This window comes from Mandrillus leucophaeus, unplaced genomic scaffold (genome assembly GCF_000951045.1).
Source record: "Mandrillus leucophaeus isolate KB7577 unplaced genomic scaffold, Mleu.le_1.0 Scaffold607, whole genome shotgun sequence".
NCBI lineage: Eukaryota > Metazoa > Chordata > Mammalia > Primates > Cercopithecidae > Mandrillus > Mandrillus leucophaeus.
Genome location: NW_012106553.1, coordinates 2,309,469 through 2,322,780, shown reverse-complemented (window position 1 = coordinate 2,322,780; position 13,312 = coordinate 2,309,469).

Below are 13,312 nucleotides of genomic sequence, written 5' to 3'. Positions count from 1 at the left end.
GTGTCTCTCCTGCACTTGAGAGAAATGTTCAAAGGATTTGTTTTGGTTTGGTTTGTTTCTTTCCAGGACAGCAAGTGGTGGGTTTAATCTGTTATTGTTGACTCTTAGGAAATTTCTTGTTGCAAGAAACGTGTGTGTGTGTGTGTGTGTGTGTGTGTGTAGGGGGTGGGGGGGGTATGTGTGTGTGTTTTCTACAAAATTCTGTGAGCCACATACCTGTTTGTGTTTTGTTTTCTCTTAAGGTCTTGATATTTTTTTTTCGGGGCTCGTTTCAAGGTCGTTGTAAAAAAATCTCTTCAGTCTGTGTTTAAGAGATCAGCCGGAGGGAATTCTAAAGGCCTGCCGTGCCAGTATCACAGATACTGCCTGTATTTAGAACAGACTGCTACAACTACAACGCACTACACGCAGCACAGTCGTCTTAGCTTTGAAGCTGAGTTGGGGGTGGAGGGGGGGAGAGAAGAAGGGGAAAATCTTTCCTTCTCTTTTTTCTCTATTACTTTCTTTTTAAAGGCAATTGCAGTGCAGAATCATTTCATTGTGGGTCCTAGTTTGTTTGTTCAGAGCTGCTAGTTTCCTTATTTAAATGTTGGTTGGGGTTTTTTCCCCTCCTACTCATCCCTGAATAAGGGAGACTCTTGTTTCTTTTATGTCTCTCTCTTAAAAGAAGGGTGTGAGGGGAAAATAATATTTCAGATTCCTCAAGAATTAGCCCAAAATGTTTGGACCAGAAGCAGCTTTCAAAGGTCAGGCTGTTCTGAGCCTTGGCTATGGGAGTCCTTCAAGCGACTTATTAAATTACAGATGAGTTCTTAAAGGTTCCACAAAATCTCGTCACTTGTTAATTTCTAATAAAGATATGTCCTAAAATAATCTACCTATCCCAACCCAAAATTTGGGTTTATAATGGAGGAGAGATCAGAGCTGTGAAAGATTGCTGTTTGCTGGGATATTTGGAAAATCTCTTTCACTGTCAGTCCCGTAAGAAGTTCCATGTATCACTGAAAATGTTGTTGGCAATGCACCCCACTACCCCACAACACACACACATTTTTAAAGGCTGTATTTTAGGTTTTAAAACCCAGAAAGGTGCAAAGAGGTTGATTATTTTCCACAAGGGCTGGAGTTTAGGAAACATGCGTTGAGTGTCTGTCCCTGTGAAATTTGAATATTTTAATACTTATTGACAGATGGATTACTGCAGCCTCTGCAGAAAAGCCTGTCTTGTGAAGGGTTTTTGAAAAATATACATAGGCCTAATCCTGTCACTGTTGTTGAAATGTACGTTTTACCCCCAAAGACACATGATATTGTCAAGTTCAGATTTATTCTGCCAGAAGGCAGACTATCTGCTTTTTCATTTGAGTCCCCTTCCTTCTCATTTTCAAAGAGATTAAAATGAATCCCACTGGATGCAAAATGACACCCCGACTTTGCGGAAGGGATTTTCCTTGTGTGTTTATATGTGTGATAATTTTTTCTTTTATGAGCAATTAGCACTTTGGGATTTCTGAGATTTATCTATATCGTTTGGAATGTGAATTGTATAGCTCTGCCCTATTATTGGTCCTTCAAAAGAGTACTTTTCTGATTTTTGGTCACATTTTTTTTTGTCAAAACTGCCATTTAGCCTCATCCACCGCCCCCCCAAACCTGAAACACACACAGCTTGTCCCTCCTGTGTTCCCTTTGCCACTCCACTCTTAGCCCCATGGGGGCGCTGCAGAGCAAAGGGAAATCTGCTCCCTAAGGCAGTAGTAGAACCAGCCGGAGTGGGGGCTGGGAAAGAATTCACCCTTCTCATACCTCAGCCCTCTTTAATTCTCTGCAGTGAGCCCCTAGAGGGAGAACCCACCAGGCCTGGTTTATATATAATTAACCTCATCACCAGGGACCTCAGATCTTCCCAGCACATTATTTCTGGGACCAAGTGCCAGAGTGCCACATTTTCCTACTGCTTTTTGCCAAATCAATGTGTTTACACTGAAAGAAATTGACCAGAACAGAAGACCAGTTAGAAAGAAAGAGAAAATGATTATTGAAATTGTTCTAAAGATAGACACTTACTTTTCGGTGAGTCTCTTTTACTTTCAGTTGAATGCATGGTGAGGAAAATCGTGCACCCGCCTCTCAATCTCTTTTCAATTCCTAGGAAAGTAACTTTGTCAAATATTATACCAGTTGAATTTCTTCCAGAATGTCATTTCTTCTTTCGTTCTTGACCTCTCCTCAGTAACCAGTTGGCATCACTATGTGGGCCTCCCTCACTCCTGCAGTGCCGTGTTACAGGATTAAAGAAAGGGCTGACTTGAATGTATTCTGATTCTTTTAAATCATCCTTAAGAAGCTCTAAAGAGTGATTCCATGTCTGGGGTCGTATGAATAATTCCTGCAGACTTGGGGGTACTACAAATCACCTAGTCCCATGATTTAATGGTTACTGGTGGTTAATACTCAGAATAGAGGACCAGGCCAACCTCTTTGCCTCATGGACTGTGCATAAGAATAGGTCCCTGATCATTGCCGCTGGGTAAATATAAGCCTTATTACAAAATAAAATACCCTGGTCCTAATACTACATCTATTTAAGGAAAAGAACAGACTTCACATCCAATTCCCCCTTGCAAAACCTTCCCCACAATTCAGTCATAGCCGAAAAAGAACCTATCCTTGAAACAAACAGGGTTCTGTCCTCTGTCTAAGGGGGCTCACAAGAGGAAGTTGTTTTCACCTATCAAGAACCTCTGGCACCTTGGTAGGTCTTTAAGATATCACATCACAGGACTATAGATTTTAAAGCTGGAAAGAAGTTTTCAAATCAATCACCTCCTCTAGGCTTTCTTCTTTCAGGATTACAGGCTGGGTCCTCACTAGGAGGATGTGTGACCCGAGGAACACAACTGAAAATGGGTCTGCATGATTTGCTGGCCCTCTGTCATTTTAGAGGATCAGGGTAACCTGACAACTTGAGTCTATAGGCTGGTATCTTGTTTCCTTATAGAACTGAGGAAAGCAAGGCTGCTATGGTCTCTTTGTAAACTGTAAAACTCAGAGCTAACTCCAAACCATGATGAGTTTTGATGGTCATTTGGGTTTATTTATGCCTCTCAGCTACACTGAAGTACTTGGCACTACTTTTGATAGATTTGGGAGATATTATCTATCAGACTTGTTAAATTTTACCTGTTCATTTTATTTCAAATCCTTCATTTAGAGCTGTTGTAAACAAGCTCCTTGTAGTATCTTTGGAGAAAGAAAGGCGTTTTTAACATAGCAAGAGGAGCAGAAAGTTTTGAGACATTAAAAAATATATAATTTCCAGCTACTGCCTTCTGAAAAGGAAGTATTAATGTTTAATTTTCATCCATATGCTGCCCGCTTTTAGCCTTTATTGTTCTGAGATTTTTTTTTCTTTTTCCTTTAGAAATCTTTTCAGCCTGGCTCAGAGTTTACCCCCAAACACTAATTTTCCACACTTTTCTCACTCACTTAAAATGGAAATAAATATCAGGAGCTTAAAATAGAGAAGTGATAGGGGTTAGGGGGTGTGTAATGATTTGTTTATTGCATTCGATCGCTGTTTTGAATAGCAGAGTTTTCACTTCCTGTGAAACCTTAGCATGAAGGAAAGCAGCAGCTGGACTCTGAGAGGGATGAGGGAAGGAAAGCACTTCAGTGTTTGTAAACTCAGGGTGGCTGGTCCACCCGCTGCCGTTGCTGGGCTACTGGCTGCTGTACTTAGCTGTCTCTACTACCTAAGGCTAGAAGTGGAAAAACTTGATTTGCGTGTTGTGCCTGCATTTTTTTTTTCTTCTTCACACCGCCCTCTTGTACACCTGACCATGCAGAAGCCTATCTGAAGCCAGCTCGATGGCAGGGAGAGCTGGAGAGCGGAAGAATGTGCGGAGGGAGGGAGGGCTCGGTACTTTTCCATTCACATCTCCACAGTGGCTTTTCTTGTTTATTTCAACCTCCACCGGCAGAAATCTTTCAGCTGCCTTAAATTCGAGTCATTATACTGTTACCTGAGGTCAGACGACAGACACTTTGGTGCACGTTTCCTACATGTCAGTGTCTGTGTAACTTGTGTACGTACAGAGGCACACACACACAAATGTAACTCCACGGGGGCACAGTGTAGGGAGAAGGAAAAAAAAAAAACTGTATTTGTTGCAAACACACACAGACGCACACACACACAGACACACACACACACACACACACACACACACACACACCCCCTTGGTTTCTAATTACAGCTCTGCCTGAAACTCTTGATGGGACATTGAGCAAAGCCACTTGTGAGGACTCCGTTTCCTCAGCTGTGTGAAGGAATAGCCCCGATGATTTGCGGGATGGCTGCGCTTAGTTCTCTACCTTTACATTTCAATACACATTTACAGAACTGTGCAAGAGGAGTGGAAAGGAGCTGTGTGTATATGTGTACCTGGGGCTAGGAAAGGAGTTAAAATGTAAACTTCTAAGTAAAGAAGGCAGTCCCAGAATCCTCACTCTATCAATTTTTAACCAATTGTAGACCAAAGTCTGGGATTTTGCTGAGTGGGTTCAAAAGCCAATTGAAGATTTTAAACGTTAAGAGGTGGAGGAAGCAGGTTCTAAGAACTTGTACTTTTGATCTCCAGCATTCATAATGAAATGTGACAGTTCCCAAGTGTCTTTTCTGCCCTATATTTCATTTTTTATTTTCCTTCTATTTGTTTTTGGAAACTGTCCCCATCAATGATAGGAAGGAGATGACATTTGTACACTGGGTAGTATGTAGATGTAAAAAACACATCATAACATTCAAGGGAAGGAAGAGAGGGAGAGAGAGAGTAAGAGAGGGAGGGAGGGAGGGAGGAGAGAAGGAAGGAAGAGAAAAAGAAAAAAAACCTAGAGAGAGATTCCTGGTAAGAAACATAGAGGTGGCTCAGCCATCACTGCATTAAAGGTAATTATTTGAAGTCAGAGGAAATAACAGATGAGGAGTTTTCCCTTACTAAAGGAAAAAAACAAAAAAGAAAGAGGAAGAAGTCTTGATATATCAGAACGTGAAACCAATGAGATACTTTCCATCAATATTTCTTACCCTTTTTTGATCTTCATTCTTTAAAAAGAAAGGTCTAAAGTTTCTCAGGCCCAACTGTCTAGATAATCTAAAGCCTTTAACAGGCTTTGGCATTCCCAAAAAATAATAAAATGACTCTGATTTATCAGCAGCGACCTCCCCACCCCCATTCCTCCACTGGTTTAGACTTTATGGACTATTAGGCCTGTATACAAAGACTAGGGGAGCCAATTGTATTCCCCCAGCGTAAGACTATTGAAAATGACAGTGTGCTAGAATTGGGAGGGCCTTTAGCCATTATCCAGTCTGATGTTCCTGATTTTATATCATTGGAAATTGAGGCCCAGACAGAATCCACTTGCTAGATATGCTATAACACTAACACAGCTGGATTCGGAACTTTCAGGCCCTAGTTCTAAATCCAGTATGCTTTTCTTATGGCATATTATGGAAAGAGGGTATGGGGTTGGCAGCCTTGCAAAAGCCATTTGTTGTGGCTGCACATTCAAAGAAGGCCTCAAATTTGGACTTCTAGGCCAGACACAATGACACAACTGTAATCCCCATACTTTGTGAGGCTGAGGTGGGAAGATCACTCGAGACCAGGGGTTCAAGACCAGCTTGGGCAACATATGAGACCCTGTCTCTAAAAAAATGGAAAAAAAAATAGCCAGGCATGATGGCACACCCTTGTAGTGCTAGCCACTTGGGAGGCTGAGGCAGGAGGATTGCTTGAACCCTGGAGTTTGAGGCTGCAGTGAGCTATGATGGCACCACTCTAGCCTGGGCCACAGAGTAAGATCCTGTGTCTAAATGAATAAATAAATAAAATTAGACTTCTGATATTATCTCCACTGAGGCTGTACCTCTCTCTTTCAATCCTAACAGGACTGAAAGAAGATGACCATCATATGCAAGTTTTGTGTGTGGATTCCAGTGTAGGACCACAGGCTCCTATGACACCATAATTGAATGCTGTTAATAAATATAGGATTGTTTTATGCATAGTGCAATTGTATTGTAGTTGTGTGTGTGCTGGTGTTAAAAATATAAGATTTAAAATATATTTGTCCTAGAAGCAGTGACAAGCAACAAGCACACCTGGTGCTCGGATCTCAGTTTTGTTTCATTTTTGTGTTTGTTTTTGTTTTTGACACAGAGTCTCACTCTGTTGCCCAAGCTGGAGTGCAGTGGCACGATCACGGCCCACTGTAACCTCCGCCTCCCAGGTTCAAGCAATTCTCCTGCCTCAGCCTCCTGAGTAGCTGGGATAACAGCCATGCGCCACCACACCCAGCTAGTTTTTATATTTTCAGTAGAGACGGGGTTTTGTCATGTTGGCCAGGCTGGTCTCAGTTTTAATGTCATTTCTCAGCAGCTGGAACCAAGGCTTCTTGGAGAAATGGTTGAGTCTAAAACTGCGGCAGAAAATACACAAATGAGAATGGAAGCTCTTGTAGCACCTTAAAGTAAGGAATTATTCAAAAACAAAACTCTATTGGTGAGGGATATTTCAAAAAGACACAGGAGCCACTGGAAGAGCTCCCAGTAGCCAAAGCTGAAACAATTTGAGCAACAAAATAGAATGGTATTTTACATTATAACCCAAAGTCTAAAATAAATATTAATGAGTCCAGGGCTGGGTGCGGTGGCTCACACCTGTAATCCCAGCACTTTGGGAGGCCGAGGTGGGCAGATCACTTGATGTCAGGAGTCTGAGACCAGTCTGGCCAACATGGTGAAACCCTGTCTCTACTAAAAACACAAAAATTAGCTAGGCGTGGTGTTGTGTGCCTGTAATCCCAGCTACTCGGGAGGCTGAGACAGGAGAATCCCTTGAACCCAGGAAGTGGAGGTTCAGTGAGCCGAGATGGCACCACTGCACTCCACCAACCTGGGCAACAGAGTGAGGCTCTGTCTCAAAAAAAAAGAAAAGAAAAGAAAAAAATGTAATGAGTCCATACTAATATAAATAAAGTATTAAGTAAATTAATAAACCAGAGAAAAAAGACAAACATCCCTTAATTCCAAATGTATTTATATAGATGTGCACAGGGATTCCAAATAATTTATGGACATGTGCTGGCCTTAAGGAGAAGCATAAACCCCTACTCTTTAATTGTGGGCTGTAGATAGTAACTTCCTTCCGGGGAGTATATTCCATATGGAAAGGTAGTCAGGGGGAAAAAATAGGAGAAACCTGACAAACACTCTCTCAGTCAGGAGATCAAGACCAACATCAACAATGATAAATCATCTTGATAGTGTATACTCTTGATATGTCGTGATGAAAATGATTCTTTCTCTCTGTGGTCCTGCTCTCATGATACTAGTCTAATCATAAGAAAAACATCAGACAAATTCTAGTAGAGGGGCGTCCTACAGAAAACCAGTAATCCTCAAACCCATCAAGGTCATCAGAAACAAGGAAAGTCTGAGAAATTGTCACAGACAAGGATTAGCATAAGGAGACATGACAACTTAATGTAATGTCAAGTCTTAGATGGAATCATTGGCCGCAAAAAGACATAAGATAAACCTAAACAAATCTGAATCAATGATGAACTTTAGTTAATAATAATGTACCAATATTGTTTCACTGTTACACGTGTACCATATAATGTATTATGTTAATCATAGGGGAAACTGGGCATGGGGTTATTCACTGCACTATCTGCTCAATTTTTCTATTAATTGAAACATGTTCTTAAAAATTAAGTCTATTATCATGAGGAGCTATCTATATCTATATATAGCATATCTATATATCATATATATCTATATAGATATATATCATATAGACATATAGATAGATACATATATCATATAGAGATATATACACACCTGGAGGAGAGATATGTGTGTGTGTGTATATATATAAATATATATTCAATACCAGAAACCTCCAAAAAGTGACCCAGATCTCTCCTGAAACCTGGGAGATCCTGCTTCTCACTCATTTTCCTAGAACAGAGTCAGAGAAATGGAGCACCTCATTTATTCTTTTAGTTTACTAATTTGCTCAATTTCTGTATGCCACCATCTGGATAACCATCAGGAGAACACTAGGGAGGCACCAAAGGCCAAATGTTGTTGTTAGGGTAGATGGCTCAAGCCACTTCATGGACCCCCATATTCAAAACTTCTCTGTGGAAACCCGCTAAGGAAACAGTGTTCTCAAAGATCTTGTCATCAGTTTATATGGGGCATATAGAACTTAGAGATTCATTCATGAAGTTGGAGGAGCCCCAGGAGATCCCAAGAGTGTCTGCTATTTCATTGCACAATTCCAATAGAACTGTGGATCTCATCAGAGTTGTGAGTCTGGGTGTCTACAGAGGAGAAGCACCTATCAGACCCCTTAACCCTATGAGTTTGTCTGCATTATCTGAGTACAACCCAATACTCTAAATTCTGAAAGCATCTATCTTCACCTTTCAGCTTACCAGTTCTACAGTTGAGAAAGGTCCAGAGAGGAAAACAATTTGCAAAGACCACTTAGCAAATTAGTGGTGGAGTTGATTCCCATCACCAGTTCACCTCGAATCATTTATTTTGTTGCAGTATCCACTTTGGTAAACTGAAGCCTGTTATTGTATTAATGTACATTATGACTTCGAAAATGCTTTGTAAATCTCTAACCAATTGTCAGTTCTCAATGGCTTTTACTTCTAATGTTGCGCTTGAGTTTTAAGTGTCTCTTCTCTTCTTCCCTTCATGTTTTCTGACATCTATTGGCCTCTCTGCCAAGTAGTTATAAGATCTTTGAACTAACACTTATATTCACTGTGAAAGCCAATATTTAAATAACTCTTGGTGAAGTACAGTGAGACTAGGTCCTACTGTGTTGATTAGTATGACTCTTTTTCAGATATATTGGCTACATATACCAAGAATCATAAATATAGTCAGACCCTTTGACCCAGAGATTCCACTTCTAGGAATCTATCTTTAATGCATAATTCAACATACAGGAAAAATCAATGAATGAGTATATGCATACTAGCGCTGTATCTAAGAACAAAAAATTTGAACAAAGAGCAAAACTTTGAACAACCTACATGTCCTATCATGACTAGGCTGGAAGAAAGAGTGTTGGGTGAAGAATGATTAAGTAAATTACCATACAACTAATTTCAAAAAATTAGAATTGAAAAATACTTATGGTAATATGTAAAGTGGAAAGAAGTAGAATATGTATATAGAGATATATGCATATTATATATCTATATAATATTTGTGTACAGTGTATTCACAGCAATTTTTAAAAATATACTCTTTGTAGAAAATAGACTGGATGTAAATAATAGTACACAATTGACAAAAATATTTTCAGTAGCTCTCTTAGAGTAGCAGGATTATGAACACTTTTCTCATCTTTACTCTTTTCTTTATCTTCCACAACGCTTAATATCTATTATCTATCTATCTATCTATCTATCTATCTATCTATCTATCTATCTATCTATCTATCTGTCTATCTATCTATCATCTATTATCTCTCTATCATCTATCTATCTATTATCTATCTATCTATCTATCTATCCCACAAACACACACTCAAGAAATAAAAAGCCATAACTCAAGTCTTTTAAATGCAAACGATTAGTCCCCTTATTCACAGGTTTGAATATCTGACTTAAAGTTGAAACCACCTACATCTTTAGGGACCACAGCAAAAGTGAAAAGTATCCACACACTCTTGGAGAAGGCCTTTCACTTTAGGAGACATTTGTCTCCATGCCAACAAAATGTCACCCTTTCTGAACACATTGACCATAATGAGATGCAGTAGGCTCTGTAGGTCTTGCACCCTTGATCATACTGTGATTATCTTGTTTGTTGGTGTTTCATGGCATTTGCAAATGTTAAAGGTTTTCCTGGTTATTATATGAGGCCACTCATGAGCTCTCCTTATAGATAGAACTTTTTGGGGGGGCTAAAGGTGAGTTTTTAACATTTTTATAATGTTTGGTCAGTGAATGCTGAGGAAAAAAATTTCAAGTGAACTATCTCAATGTTTTGTTCATCAGAGAATCACAGAGTTGATAAGAAGACCCATTCATTGTGTCTCTGGTCTTAAAGAAGGGCATGAGGGTAGGCATCAGAATCTAAAGGCTATGGTAAAAGAAAAGCATGAGCAAAAAAAAGAAAAAGAAAGAAAAGAAAGGAAAAGAAAAGAAGAGGGGAGGGGAAGAGAGGAGAGGGGAGGGGAGGGGAAGAGAGGAGAGGAGAGGAGAGGAGAGGAGAGGAGAGGAGAGGCCAAAAGAATCTAAGGGCGAGGGTAAGAAGCATATGGGCCTGATAAGGCCCTTCTCCCTTCAACTGCTGATGGGATTCTCCATGCTCAGTTCATTCTCTTCGCTCTCACATTCACTCCTTCAAACAACATGCATTTCACTAACTGTTTCTTGTGAGGTAGACACTGTGCTAGATGCTAATGAAACAAATATGAAGAAAATACGGGGCCCTGACTCCACAGGGCACATAGTCTACTGATGAAACAACAGCCCAGAAAGGTTCTGAAACTTGCTTTAGGTTATGCAAAAGATAGTCCTTGAGCCAGAACTGGCCTCCAAATGTCTGGATTCTGCTCCCAGTAGATCTCTATAGCCTCTTTTGAGAGGCTGTTCCCTGACCCCAATCCCCCGTCAGGGTGAGGCACTGAGTCCTTCCCTGTGCGGGTTCAGCCACTTGGAGTGGTTCTTCTAGTATTTATTGGAATGATGGATAACCCAGCCACCTCAACATACCATTGAATGACAACCAGCACCTAATGCAGGAAGATCTGCAAAAGCCTGGGGCACAACAGAACCTCAGCTTTCTCTACACTATCATCACCATGTTGTCTCAGCCTTCAGGCCAGAGCCTTACTGCAAGAATGATCATTCCCCCACTGAGACTAGAGCCCTGTATTGGACTACAGGCCTGTACTCCTGCTTAACTTTTGTCAGCCCTCTCATTGAGGAGCCTGGATCCTGATTTTGATAGCTTTTTTGCGTTTGGTACCCATCAGGTTCTACCATGAACAGACAGATCACCTAGCATTATGCTATTCCAAAGCCAACCTCAATTAATGTCCACAGTCTGGACTCCAGAAACAAACACCACCCCTAGCAGGGACTTGACCTGATGCCTACTCAACTAAGACCAAGTTCACCTCAGCCCTCTGGGCATTCCAGACCTTTGGGTGATAGAGTGACGACAGGTGATATCTCCAGGTGCCAGCTCTGCACCCAAATCAATTTCCACAGCATCCTAGTTTCCATGGTCCATCCTGCCTCAGGGTTGGGTCTGTCTGCCAGAAGTTGTAACCACTTATTTTCTGTGGCCAGGCAAGGGCAAGACGACATAATGGCACATGTATAATGCCGCCAGAAAAGATTTTAGCAATGTTACAATTAGCTGAAGTCCAGCAGCTTTCAATGTCTAAACATCAAGTTGTTCAGACCAACCTTGCCCTTTGGGGGCACTGGCACTAAAATGCCAGCAAATTGCTCGGTAGAAAATGGGACAGAAAAAATATTAGTAATGATGCTAATGAGGGCCACAATTTGGGAAGGCATATGAAGAAGACTTGATGATTTGGTGATGAATCCATCAATCAAGCCCTTCAGGTCCTCTGGCTTCTTTCCAGTCTTATCTCCTACCACCACAGTTTTCTACACCAGATTCCTCAGCACTTTCCAAGGATCCATGCACTTTCCTCCCTCCACACCCAAGCCTTGCTCTCTGCCTTTCTTTGCGAAGCTATAAGCTCCTCAAGGACAGAGGTACTTTGTTTTCGTTTTCATAGAATTGTGTTCAGTACATGGTGCTCACTTAGAAAATGTTGATTCAATTAAAGGAGGTAAAACTGAAATAGAATTCAATGTGGGATCTGAGAACCTGGGTTTCAGTTTAATCTTCACAACTAACTCCTGTGGGTCTCAGTTTCTTGTTCTCTAAAATGGCAATTTCTGTAAAGGGGGTACATTGTAGGATTTTCATGGGAATCAAGCACAATGGAGGAGAAAGTACTTTGAAAATCATAATGCACAGTTCTAAGTGACTGATGAATGGACTAATGAGTGAACTATTGCAGTTAAGTGAAGCCATCAGGTTATTAAGTAACAGATTCTGAGGCTTGGATTGTATCTGCAGAACAGTGTATTTAAACTGTCCTGTCTTGACTTTGTAACCATCCTCAAATACAATTATTTCACTTCCCAAAATCTTTTAACCTTTTAAGTATAGGAAGGCATATATTGCTACTAAGGATTCATACTGATCCAAAGAGAGTAAAAAAAAAATAACCACCAGAAAGCCTTCTTGTTCTTGAAATGCAGAATTGGAAATGAAGCATTTCCCAGTAGTGGGAACTGAAATCCAGTATTAGATCCTCCTTTTTGGTACCTTCTTCCTCTTTCTTCCCCCTCTTTTTACCTTAGTTCCTCCCCATCCCTCTCCTGTACCCAAATGGAAAAAAATCAGTTGTTTTGAGCTAACTTCAGTCTTAGATAAAGGTATAAGCAAAAGTCAAATTTATTAGGGCTGTTTTCTAAGATCAACAAGGTGGTTATTTATAAATTGTTTAAGCAATTGAGTTGATGAGTGAGTTATCAAAACAAAGAGTTAGGTAATTTCTTACAAGAAGCCTAAATGACAGGAAATGCCCTGGTCCTGCTAAGAGAATTCCTAAATCAATCCTTCCAACCTCTGGAACAAATGCAGAGTGGATCCCATAAATGTCAAGGTGAATATAAGAAGGGATTAGGAGCAAGCTGGTTTTGATAGGAATGAAATAAAATATGAGCACCAGCTGGACAATGGTGGCTTATGCCTGTAGTTCTAGTGACTCGGGAGACTGAGATGGGAGGCCTCTTGAGACCTGAAGTTCAAGGCTGCCATGAGCTATGATCATGCCACTGCACTTCAGCCTGAATGACAGAATGAAACCCTGTCTTCAAACAATGACAGGAAACCCAAAATGATGAGTATAGGGACTGAAGAGAAGTAGTAAGGACTTTTCATTCCAGTAACTGAATCAGGCAACCAACAGGCAGATGAAACAACAGACATTTATTAGTGTTTTAAGAAAAAAAAATAAGAAAAACTACTCAAAAACCCATTTCCTACTTCGTGTAGTCTATAACAGTAGGTAACTAAGTGGAATAAGAAGTCCAGTAGACTCAACAGGAATAGGTGCATGACAACTTCCAAAGAGACTAGGTGTGGCGGGTGGCAGTAGCACAGGAAAACTCC